Source organism: Zingiber officinale, chromosome 6A, assembly GCF_018446385.1.
Source record: "Zingiber officinale cultivar Zhangliang chromosome 6A, Zo_v1.1, whole genome shotgun sequence".
Classification (NCBI taxonomy): Eukaryota; Viridiplantae; Streptophyta; class Magnoliopsida; order Zingiberales; family Zingiberaceae; genus Zingiber; species Zingiber officinale.
In genome coordinates, this window is record NC_055997.1 from 99,582,440 (window position 1) to 99,594,970 (window position 12,531).

The following is a 12,531-nucleotide window of genomic DNA, read 5'->3' on the forward strand; positions in this document are numbered from 1 at the left end:
ATATTTTAACACATTTGAGAAGCCAAAATAAATAATGGATAGCATATTTGAACTCATTGCAATCTCAGAAATCCACAGGAACTGAAATGAGTGCAATCGGAGCTCTCTAGGTCTATCAGTGGATTTTGGTCGAAATCCACTAATGGACATGGAGAAATCCATAGGAACTGAAATGGATACCATCGGAGTTTTTTAGGTTCATCAGTGAATTTCAACCAAAACCACTGATAGATCTAGAGAACTTCGATTGCATCCATTTCAATTTCTGTGGATTTCTGGGCTTGCAAGGAATTCAAATATGCTATCCATTGTTTATTTCAGCTTCTCAGAGGTGTTAAAATATTTTTAGAAGAATCAACGTGCAAAAGAGAGGAAAAAAGAAGAGAGGAAAGAGAAGAAACGTTGCATTATAGGAGGAAAGAGAAGAGAGAGAAATGACAGAGAAAATAAAAAGAAAAGTAATCATAAGGGTAGAATGGAAAAAGTACTGTAAAATGGTATATTTTTTTTGTTAAATAATAAAATAACATTCCCTTTGAGTAAATCTAAAAATTTAGATATACGTTTTGATAAATTATCATAAATAGAAAAATGATATGAGAGAAAGATTGTCAGACAAAAATTCAAAATAGACATATAAAATAATGAACCTATAAAAAAAATGATGTGTCATGACTTTTTTATGTCTATCACTAAATTTTTTTACTATGATATTTTTCCTCTATGCTTAATTAAATATTAGAGACATTAAACAAAATAATTAGTAAGTTTTAGACGGCAATTTTTTAGAAGCATTTAAAAATTTTCTCTAGGCTCTTTGATATTTAAAAGGATATCGCTTAATTATCACCGCTATAACTCCGCCTCTGCTGCTTCCTTTTACCCCCATTTTCTCCTTTTCTATCCTCGTCTCGTCTGCTGCCCTCGCCTCCTCCGCCCCCATCCCTCTCTCGTGCTCCGCCATCCACCGCGCGTCCGAAGGCTCTCGTCGTTCGACCTCCCTCCAGCTTCGTCGTTCGACCTCCCTAGCTTAGCGATCTCGAGTTGGCCGCTCAATCCAACCGATAATCAATCAATTTCGGTGGAATCTGACCGAAATGAGGTACTTAAGACACATTTTACTAGCAGTACATGAGGGATCTTCAATGTTGGGTCTATCGGCCGATTCCTTGTTTCTATTCTACTTAGTGTGACTCTGTTTAAATTTCCTAAATGACTCAAATTGCATAAGTAATATTAGACCTGAATTTCATTTAATTTTTCATACAAACTGTCAATACGTTTGTCACCCTGATCTAGCATTTGTACATTAGACGCTGATTATTTTTCCAACTTTTTGCCATGTTAGATAACCTTTTTGTAATTAAGAACTTCGGTAATTTTATTGGAACACATTTCTGTTTGAAAAGAACCCCTAATAATTCCAATTTCGATTCTTTGTGTTGGGACTTACATTTCGGTAGCGGAGATTATGAATCTGTTTGTTATTATATGAATATTGTAGAGTGTTCTAGTTTCATGAATTCCTGAGATTTTAAATGAATTATTCAGATAATAGAATCATAATTCCCATTCTGGTTGCTCACTGACACTGGAATTTGGTATTGTCATAGCTACGGAATTTCATTCCATAAAACTTAACGGTTTTGAAAAAATCAATACCTCAATAAAAATAAAATAGAATGTAACCCATACATTGCACTACAATCATATACCAGGCTGGAAAATTTAATCATAAAAAATATAATATATATTTTTTTTAAAAAAATAGACAGTTGGCAAGAACTAAAACTACCCACAAATCCCACTAAATGAAAACATCTTTCAATAAACCAAATATTAATAAAAAAAAGGGCAACCCGATGCACGAAGCTCCCGCCATGCGGGGTTCCGGGGAAGGATTCATTATAAGCAGCCTTACCCTGCTTTTTGCAAGAGACTGTTTCCAGGATTCGAACCCGTGACCTTTTGGTCACATGGCAACAACTTTACCGTTGCGCCAAAGCTCCCCTTCTAAACCAAATATTAATAACTTTGAAAAAAGAAAAATTGGTACTTCATCAATTGTATACCAATTAGGTATAGTGAATATCTCGAAGGCTTATGTATTTAATTAAGAACATTTAAGTTAATAGGTTATTAGGTATTGTGGGTTTAGGCCCACATTTGTACTATTAAATTTCGGCTTCTATGATGAGTCCCATATGTGTACTTGTGCTAGGTTTATCTCGCGATAATACAATAGAATATATTATTATTTTTTTTCCAAACTTAACATATTTATTTATCCCTTGAGAATTTCAGAAATATCATTTATTTTCTATGTCACAGTTAGCATGAATTTTGCATCTACATGCCTAGTATTTTCTCTTTTTAAAAGGATTTTAACAATTAATACGACCTTTATTCCTTTGGTTAATCTAGGACTCTTTGCAAGTTTTATATGCATGGAGCATGTTTGAAGGGGGATCATTGCGATTTTTCCCATGATTGGCAAGATCAAGCCAACAATGTAAATTCTACTTTGTTATCCATGTTGAAATGTATTTATTTTAGGATGTGCAAATGATTTTTATTGTCATTCCTGTCATAGATGTGCACTTTTTATCAGAAAGGTGTCTGCTCTTATGGTAGTCACTGCAGATGTGATCATGTAAAAGTTTCTCGTGCCCGGGCATCTGGCCTATCCTCCTACCGCGCAATTTTATCAACAAACCCTCATCCTTACATAACATCAGGTTCTCAACAAGTCAGTCATGCTTCTGTAGTCCCTTCAACAAAACAATATAATTTGCAATCAAGCACATCCATAGATGTATTGGCAATGAAGTCAGCAGACATATTTCTTGTTACATCTGCCTGGACAACAAGTGATTCTGAATCTAGTACTTGTTTAAATGATGAGCCCAGAGCCCATCAGACATATTTGAGAGATGCTGACCGACCCATCTGCTCGTTTGCTGCTGCTGGTCAATGCCCTTATGGGGAAAGGTGCTCTCGCCTTCATGGTGATTTGTGTACCATTTGTGGGAAGCATTGCTTGCATCCATTCCGTGATGATGAAAGAGATGATCATATAAAGACATGTCAAAAAAATAACCAGCACCTGGAAGCTTTGAAATACAGTCAAGAAATAGAATGCAGTGTTTGCCTTGATCGAGTATTGTCTAAACCCACTGCAGCTGAGAGAAAATTTGGATTGCTTTCAGAGTGTGACCATCCATTCTGTATTTAATGTATCCGGAATTGGCGTAACAATTCTTCAGCATCTGGCATGGATATCAACTCTGCATTAAGGGCCTGCCCTATATGCCGAAAGCTGTCATACTTTGTCATCCCTAGCATCATCTGGTTTTCCACAAAGGAGGAAAAGCAGGAGAGGAGATCATTGATAGCTATAAAATCAAACTAAAGTATGTTATTCTGAGAATTATAGCAACTTATGCAACGTTTTGAAAAATTTGTTGTGCCTAGTTCCTTGTTTTAGCTAGGAAATGTTAGTTTAATGGCTCATGATTGATGCAAAAAGCTAGCTCTACTTTTGCTTTCCTGGTTACGACTCTCTTCCATGCTAATCATCTTTTCTTAATTTAAGTAGTACCTATGCCAGGCTAGGAGATTGATGGCCCAATGCAAGGTTATGCATTTTTTTAATAAAAAAACTTTATAAGTTGCTCCTGTTTTGAGAATTTTGGTGTGATATGACCCAACCAAGATATTTATTCTCTAGGTTCAAATCAATTGGCATGCTATTGCAAGTCCAGTAGTCAAATTACTGTAGTAGAGCATTGAAGTAAATCTGCCCTATACTCTTCAGCTATAGTTTCACTCATAAGCATCTCTATGATTTGTGATTATTCCTCGTGCAGAAGTTGCATCTATTATTGTTTGAAGTATGGTGCCTTTCTTGCCTCTATCTTGCCATTTCCATGTCTAGGATCGTACAAAGCTTCAAAATTCAGGGTCAAGTTTCTCTTTTGCATACAGTGGGTGCAATATTATTTATTTCACATGATATAGGGGACATACTTAAATAGGGTTAAAGCTAGATTCAGCTACTCTATTCCCTTCCTTAGGCTCTTAAATGGAACCTATGTTCTTATGTCTATGTATCTGTATTTCTTATTTCCCTTTTGTATCAGTAATAAGCTATTTTTATTTACTGAAGTGAATTCATAGTTCTTTATATACGGACAATTCTCTTCCTAAATTAGGATGATAACTCATAATGCTTCACATTTTGAATTGTTTATATATGGAGAATATTCTTCAGGAACCCATCTTCTAGCGTTCTTAAAATGTTAACCCACAAGTGCTTTACATTTTGATTTTTCCCCCCCTGCGTTCCTTCTAGTCTAGGACTTGCTTACAGCTTACTCTAGCCTAATAGCTCTAATTTTGCAGGTCAATTAATTGCAAATATTTTGATTTTGGAAATAGGACATGCCCCTTTGGAACAAGCTGCTTCTACAAGGTTGGATGTTGCGCATTGAAGATTATAGACATAGCCTGACTTCTACGTGCTTATATATTGCATCCTTCAGCCATTTTTTTTTTATTTGTGGTTGAAAGCTTACATTTTTACAAAATAACATGATCATGCTAATACATTATAAAATCAATGTAGGAATACATCTGCAATTCTGTAGCTGGAAAAACTGTAATGGATATTAAGATAGTCAACATAATTTATACCTGCTAAATATGAGTGTTATACTCTATTGAAAAATGCATCAAACAACCAGCTATTAATACATTTTTACTATTTATTGTTTTCATATTAATACATATAGTTTATTAACGACTTATGATCTAATACATATCCATTTAATGTTATTGATATACTATTTCCTATTTGATTATAAATAATGGTATTGTTGCCCCCGGGTCTATGAGGTGATGGTAAGAGGTGGGACGGACTCCCTAGACAACGAGGGTTCAAATCTCACCCATGATACATTAGACATGGGGAGTTTGAGAATTTTATGATGCTGGACGCCATGATCCACCTGTGCTATTATATTTACCCTAGTTGGCCAGTGAAAATTTCTGTGGGTTCGAGCCGGTCACTTCCAAAATTATTTGGATTGTAAGAGCCAGATATCTTAATTACCAAAAAAAATAATGATATTGTGATAATATATTTATATATTATTAATCTATCTTCATTAGTTCAATTTTACTATCTATTTATTATATTGTGATTGATATGATATTTGATGGAACATAATGTACAATTTTATTATGATTATCTCATCTATGAAACCTTTTCCCCTTAAAGTCTATCAATATTGTTATCTCCAGTATTCTATTATTTGCCTTTCCCCCCCTCAAACTCTATCAATATTGATATCTCCAGTATTTCATTATTTGTTCATTCATAAATCAGCGATGAAAAATCTAAACGTCATTATTAGTTTGTTATTTAAAGTCAATATAAGTTTTGATACTCCTTTTGAGTTTCTCATTGCACAAATGTCACCTATCTTTACGGCACGCTTATAGAGATGGTCGTCTAGAAGAAGTTGTGTTACGCCATCTCGATGCTGACGATGGCGGCACCGTCATCGCTAAGAATATAAGGTTTTTACAATGATTTCCAATTTTTTTAACTGTTTATGTTGCACAAATATATTTCTAGTTGTCACCTTTATCTTAATTGTTTTGTCAGGCTATCTGACTTCCTCTGCAACTTAAGTTTGTAGATTCAATTGCTTGTGTACAATAAAATGTAAGCATAGAGTTCAATGTAATTTCTTTTCCGTAGTTTGTGTTTTCAGATAAAATCATGATCATATATTCATCCATCCTTTCTAATGGAATTTATTGTGAAGAATTTTTCATTGAATTACAAGGGAGCGTTCGTGTTTTTCTTATTCGCTATAACTTTCATGGTTCTTATGATCAATGGTGGAGCTGTGGAATAGTATTGCATATTTGATATTATTATATACTTTTTTATTGAAAACTTTCCTCATAAGCTGACTATTCCCGTTGCACTGTAGGAAATGTTAGTGTTCCAAGGAAGTTTGTTGTGCTGACTCCATCAGCACCGTAAGAGATTTGTCATGCCATTGGGACAGTAATATCAAGGTAGTCTTCATTTCTGTAACAACCGAATTTCACTCCCTATTATTTTCAAAGTCTTTTAAATTATACTGTCATAAATAAAGTTTAAGATTTCGTTCCTTCTGGAGATTCGGTGCTCAGCTCAGATAAGACAGTTTCGGTACTGCACTTAACACATGGTGCCAATTGTCAATGACAAAATACAGGTAGGGTAGGATTGTCAGGATGCAGAAGAAGAAGAAGAAGAAGAAATAAAAGAAGAGGTGAGGAGTTATTCCATTGCTTCTTCTCAGTTGATGAAAGATGCTCCAAACTTTGGTCCTTAGGAAAACACTCATGGAGATCGTGCAATGTTCATGGAACTGATTACGAGTTGAAGAAAACCCTTCTGGAGTTGGTCACAAATCACCGTGGTCCTCACAAAGCAGGACTAGTCGTTGTGAAGTAACAAAGCCTAAATTTAGCCCGATTAAGCCAAATCAGTTATATAATAGGCTTGAGTTTGGATGATGATCATAGTCTTCTAGTTAGATGCAGGAACCTACTCAAACACGAGACCGGTTCTACTTAAGGCAAGTGCAAGGAACGAGATGGATACTGGAACCGATAGCGGAAAGGTCTATGTTAGCTAAGATCGGACTCAAGCACAAGGACAATCCTACTTGAACACTAAGAGTGCAAGAAACAAGATGGATACTTGAACCCACCGACAGAGTGGAAATGTCTATGTTCTGTTGAGATTTGAGCTAGAATGCTTGGAACAGATGTCATTTGAAGGATACATGAAATAGTATACTGAAAATCTAACAATAGGGAAATAAGATGTTTCATCCGTGCAGATGGTCTATTCTGTGAATAAGATTTAGGTATACTGCACTTGGTCTTAATGACAAAGGCGCGCAAATATTATTGAATTGTGATCTTTTGTGTATTAAGGAGGTGTTTGGTTTAGAGGTTTGGGAATGAGGGAATGGAATAATAGAAATATATGGTGTTTGGTTAATGAGTTTGGGAATAAAAATTTGGGAATCATTTCTAAATATTTGGGAATGAACAAAACCCAATTAACTAGGTGGGTTTAGAATTCATTCCCGTGGATGGGTTTTGTTCCCGATATTTTTTTTTTGTTTTTTTTCTTTCCTTTATTTTCCCCTAACCGGCTTCGTGCGACACCACCATCCTCGACTTTCTGTGACAACAGTGCCCCGCGACAACAACGCTCCCAACTTCATGCGACAACAGCGTCCTCTCCGGCGCAAGTCATCGTCGACTCTTCGAGTGGGTTCGCCGTCGCCACCTCTTTGACTCCCTCCCTTGCTGCCGCACTGCATAGTAAGCAGTTAATCCTTAACCCTAAACCATTGATGAATCGCTTGTTGTTTGTTTCGTTTTTTTTTTAAATTCTTGATTCTGTTAACAGAACGCAAATTGCTTCTGAACTATATTTGGAATGATAAGCAAATATGTTTATCAGAAGCAATTTAACAGAATGCAATCGCTTGTTGATTCCTTACATGTAGTTTATATTTCTTGTCCTAAATTGCTTCTGAACTGCTCTACCAACACGAACAAATTAGGGCAATCGTACTAGAATTTGAATCCTCAAGTCATTGTGATAGAAATACTGAAAAGAAGATGGTTTTGCATTAGGTAAATTACAGTTTTGTTCTGCATTTCCAATGATATTTCTGTGCCTTTTGTATCGGTTACTCTTGAACTACAGAAAATCACGTCTTCTTTTCTGTTCCTTCCTAATTCTAGATCCTTTGTTGATTTGAAATAGTCTTTACAAAAGCTTTTGATTTTAATCTTCCCAGAAACAGTCCTTGGATTTTTTTTTCTTTTAATACTTGATTCATTACCTATGATTCGTTGCTCAAGATAAGTGAGATTACAATTGAGTGAGTTTTCTTATTTTGTATGTAACCCCGTATGCTAATTTCTGTTTATTGCTATGTAGAAGATAATGACCCGTATTCCTACTGCTAGTAGAAGACGTAAAATCATTCGAAATATTCGAATTATAGCATCAATGGTGAACGTGTTTAGTGTTATATATGTGATGTGGTACCGATTGTTGTTGCTACATTTGCATATTATGAGGCCTCCACTTAAAACACAAAAAGAGAAAATACTTGAGAGAATGAATTAGGTGTTTAGACTCACTCAAGACTCTGATACTGCTTGTATTAGCGAGCTTTGAATGGATAGACAGACTTTTGGAATATTATGTGGTATGGTAAGAGATATTGGAGATTTAAAAGACACCAAAAATATGTCTACAAGAAGTAATTGCTATTTTTGTGTATGTTTTGGCTCACCACAAAAAAAATAGGACAATGAGTCTATTATTTTTACGAAGTGGAGAAACTATCAGTCGTCACTTTAATAGTTATCTTCTAGCTATCTTGAAATTGCATTCCATTTTGCTTAAAAAACCAATTCCTATTACTGAAGATTATCAAGACAATCTTTGGCGGTGTTTCAAGGTACTTTGCATTTATATTTATTAAAATTATAATTTATTAGAAATAAAAAACCATCTTATTTATTATGTTTTTCAAAATATTTAAATAACAGGATTGTTTAGGTGCTTTGGATGATACATTAATCAAAGTCAAACCTCCTTCTGATCAAAAACCTCGATATCACATTAGAAACGCAAATATAGCTTCAATTGTATTAGGTGTTTGCTGCCCAAACATGCAGTTTATATATGTTTTACCTGGATGGGAGGGTTCTGCACATGATGGCCGTGTGCTTAGAGATGCTATGATTAGGTCTGACGGTCTTAAAGTTCCTCAAGGTACAATCGGTCTTGCACTAGCTAGTTAGCTTTTCAATATAAAACTTCATTCAAACTCATAATTAATGTGATTTTTTTTTTTTTTTTGGTATTCTTGAAGGTTGTTATTATTTGGTGGATTCTGGATATTGTATTGCGGATGAATTTTTAGCTCCTTTTCGAGGACAACGGTACCATCTAAATGAGTTTCACGGTCATCGACCACATACAACTGAAGAGTATTTTAATATGAAACATTCAAAGGTTAGAAATGTGATTGAGAGATGCTTTGGGTTGCTAAAAGGGCGATGGAAAATATTGGCTTCCCCCTCATTTTTCCCAATTGAAACTCAAGTGTGCATTATTTTAGCGTGATTCGAAAGTACATGAGTTTTGATCCACAAGAGTTGGAACCACTTGAAGAAGATGACATGGAAGATGAACACTTCGAAGATGATGAATATGTGACAAGTATCACCCCAACAGAAGAATGGACCAACTTTAGAAATACATTGGCACTTGAAATGTTTAATCATTGGAGTGAAAGATCACATCATCGACTGTTATGGGAAAGGGGATATGCTAATGATTTTGTTATTGCATTTTCATGAATGTTTCAACATGTTTGTCATGTTTAAGAAGGCGTCTGTTCTGTGAACGTAACTGTTATTCATTTATTTCAATAATTGTTTTATTTTGGTTTATATATTACTCGTGAATTTTAATGATTTGACTTGCAAATTTGGGATATCGTTATTATATGTTAGGATGGAGCAAGATCAAATAGTTCGATGACGCGGAAGAAATAAATGCTTCTGGACAGAAAATGAGGTCCAAGTATTAATTGCAACTCTTCAAGATATGGCTTGTGATCCTTCATGGAAGACAAATGGTGGTTTTAAAAGCAATTACATGGCTGAGGGTGCATAAGAGAATGCTAAGCAAGATACCTACTCTTACAAAACAAGTTACACCTCATATTGAATCAAAGATCAAGTGGTTAAAGATAAGATTTCATATTATTAATGACATGTGTAGACAAAGTGGATGTCAATGGAATGATGTGGAGAAAAAAATAGCATGTGAAAAGCAATGGTTTGATAGCTACTGTCAGGTAATTTTATATATTAGTGTACGACATTTTTTACTCTCTCAAATCTTTCATTACATACTTCCTTTAGCTTTTTTTCAATCATGTATATTTTATATTTTGCAACCTCACAAAGAGGCAAAAGGAATGTGGGATTTTAAATTTCCATACTTGAATCAACTTGAATTAGTCTATGGAAGGGATAGAGCCACTGACACTGTTGTTCAAGGGTATGTAGATGCTATTTACAATTTGGAAGTTGATCAAAATGATGAAAGTGGAGGTGAAAATCTGGGCACATTCTATTATTCTTCAAATGCGTATGAAGAAGATAATAATGTGTATTTTGAATCAGAATCAACTCCCATTGCTTTGCACAACACTGATGTGACAAAGTCAGCTACAAAACAAAAGCAACCATTAATATCTGGAGATAAAGTTAAAAAAAAAAATCAACAACACACTAGGATATTAGGACACAACTACAAGACATGAACAATAGATTTTGCACTTTTGTTGATGGTTTCAATGCAAATTTTGCAAATGTCATGGCAGAAGAGAATTTACGAGAAAAAATAGCTTCAGAAAGAATGAAAGATGTGCTTGCTGAGCAAATGAACCTTAGTTTTCTTAGTGGTGATGTATTCAAAGTAGCTAATATATTCACCGTAGATAAAGACAAGATTGATGTGTTGTTCAATCTTCCTTTAGAGTTGCGAAGGAACTACGTGGTTAGCCTGCTCATTCCTTCTCTAAATATGTAGATAATGGTACTGGATTTTGTGAAAACTACTTAGGAGATGACTATTATGCTGAGTTTTGTGATAGCATTGCTGGATTTTGTGGAAACGTTTTTTTTTTTTTGGTTGTTTTGGAGACATTGATCATTTTTGTTCCCTACTAAATATATGAATATCAAATTGTGTGGGATTAAACAAGTGGATGTTACTGTAAGATAATTCTATGATCAGTTTGTTGTAGTTTCTTTGATACTAGTTGATGTTCTAAATTCTAATAACTGTTATCTCGGCGATCGGATTTCATAAATACTAGGTGTGCTGCTCCTCTGTAGCTTATTCAAAATGTTAGATGCTTAACAACCCTGTTTATACCAACATTGCTGAAATGTTTACTCAAGTGGATGGATAGGAACATGAAAATAGCTAATTGGTGTGATGCTCCTTTGGAACAGGTAATGATAATAGCTAATCTTCTTATTTTCAAGTTTGCACATTCAATCTAAAAAATAATAAAAATGCATATATCAGTAAGAACACTCCTACTCGATCATGAATCGCTCACTAATTTGTTTCTCTTCTAATTCATTGGTGGTTGGCAGGTTAAAAAGCTCTTTGCAAAAGAAGTTCCAGATGAACATTGAGAAACTGCCCAGATTCAGGTGAATAAAATGAGCATTAATTAGTGCATTCGAATCATCAATTTATAGAAAAGGACAGAATGTATCCGCAAGTGTATAATGTTTTGATCTTTTGGGAGCGGAGGAGGAAAAAGTATCATTGGAAATCTCATCCTTTTTAGTCGGTAATCGAGGGAAAAATCCTTGGAAGTTTCGATCAGAAGTTTTGATAGAGGAAGAGGAGGAAAGGCCTTCTCCGGAAGATCTAATCATGTTCTTCTTGATTTATGCAATTGATCAAACAAGAAATCTCTACGAGGGTCGAAGTTTCAATCTTTTGGGAGAGGAAAGGAGGGAAGGCCTCACCTTTCCATCTTAATCCTCTTTCTCATGTTCTTGATTTCTGTCAGTAATTGAAGAAGAAAACAAAATCAAGTTCGGATCTTTTCTTTGTTTTGTTTGTTGTATTGGTGTTTTCTTTCCCAAGTAGTCGATTCCTGTAGCAAATCGATTAATGTCGCCACCGTTGATGGAGGTTCTCCCGCCAGTGATGGTGGCGCCTTGCTACCCCAGTGTGATCTTGTTCCTCTGCCCGAAGGGGTGTGGCGCAGGAGTAGAACAAGAGTTTCGAGAACGTGTTGACCAAGTTCGACGCCAACGCCCTCGGCGGTGGGAGAAGGTGGCGACGTGCGTCCCCGGCAAGACCATGGTTGATGTGGTCAATCATCTGCTAAGTAGTGTTCTTAGTTGGTTGCTTGTTTATCATCTTATTGGGAATATTATTATTTATTTTAAGGATAAATACTATTGTATTTGTATTCCTAAATCTTTGGCAAACCAAACAGTAGTATTGATAATCATACCTAATCAATGTTTATAAATCAAACAGTAGTATTGGAATGATTAAACTCATTTCCATTTCAGTCTACTATCAAATCCATTCTCATTCCTGCATTCTACGCCAAACGCCACCTAATTTTCACAAATTGTTTGTGCCCTTTTGAACAATACCTATTTGTTCCTTTTAATTGGCCATATGCGCTTCTCAGTGATTAATGCTATTTTGTTTCAGTGCAGAATTATTTTCAGATTTGGACGATAAGGAGACGGAAGATACAAAGAACAAAAATCACCATTTTGCATAGCTTAAATGGGATTAAGTTGTTGCATGTCACAACTAAGGAAATTCATTACAAGAAAAAAAAAAAAAGAAAACTCATGCCACGTTTT

The 12,531-nt window shown here is 35.1% G+C and overlaps 1 pseudogene; it reads left to right on the forward strand.

The window, feature by feature from the left end:
• Nucleotides 1–857: 857 nt before the first annotated feature.
• Nucleotides 858–12,127, forward strand: LOC121997156 (annotated as a pseudogene).
• The last annotated feature ends 404 nt before the right edge of the window (nucleotides 12,128–12,531 follow it).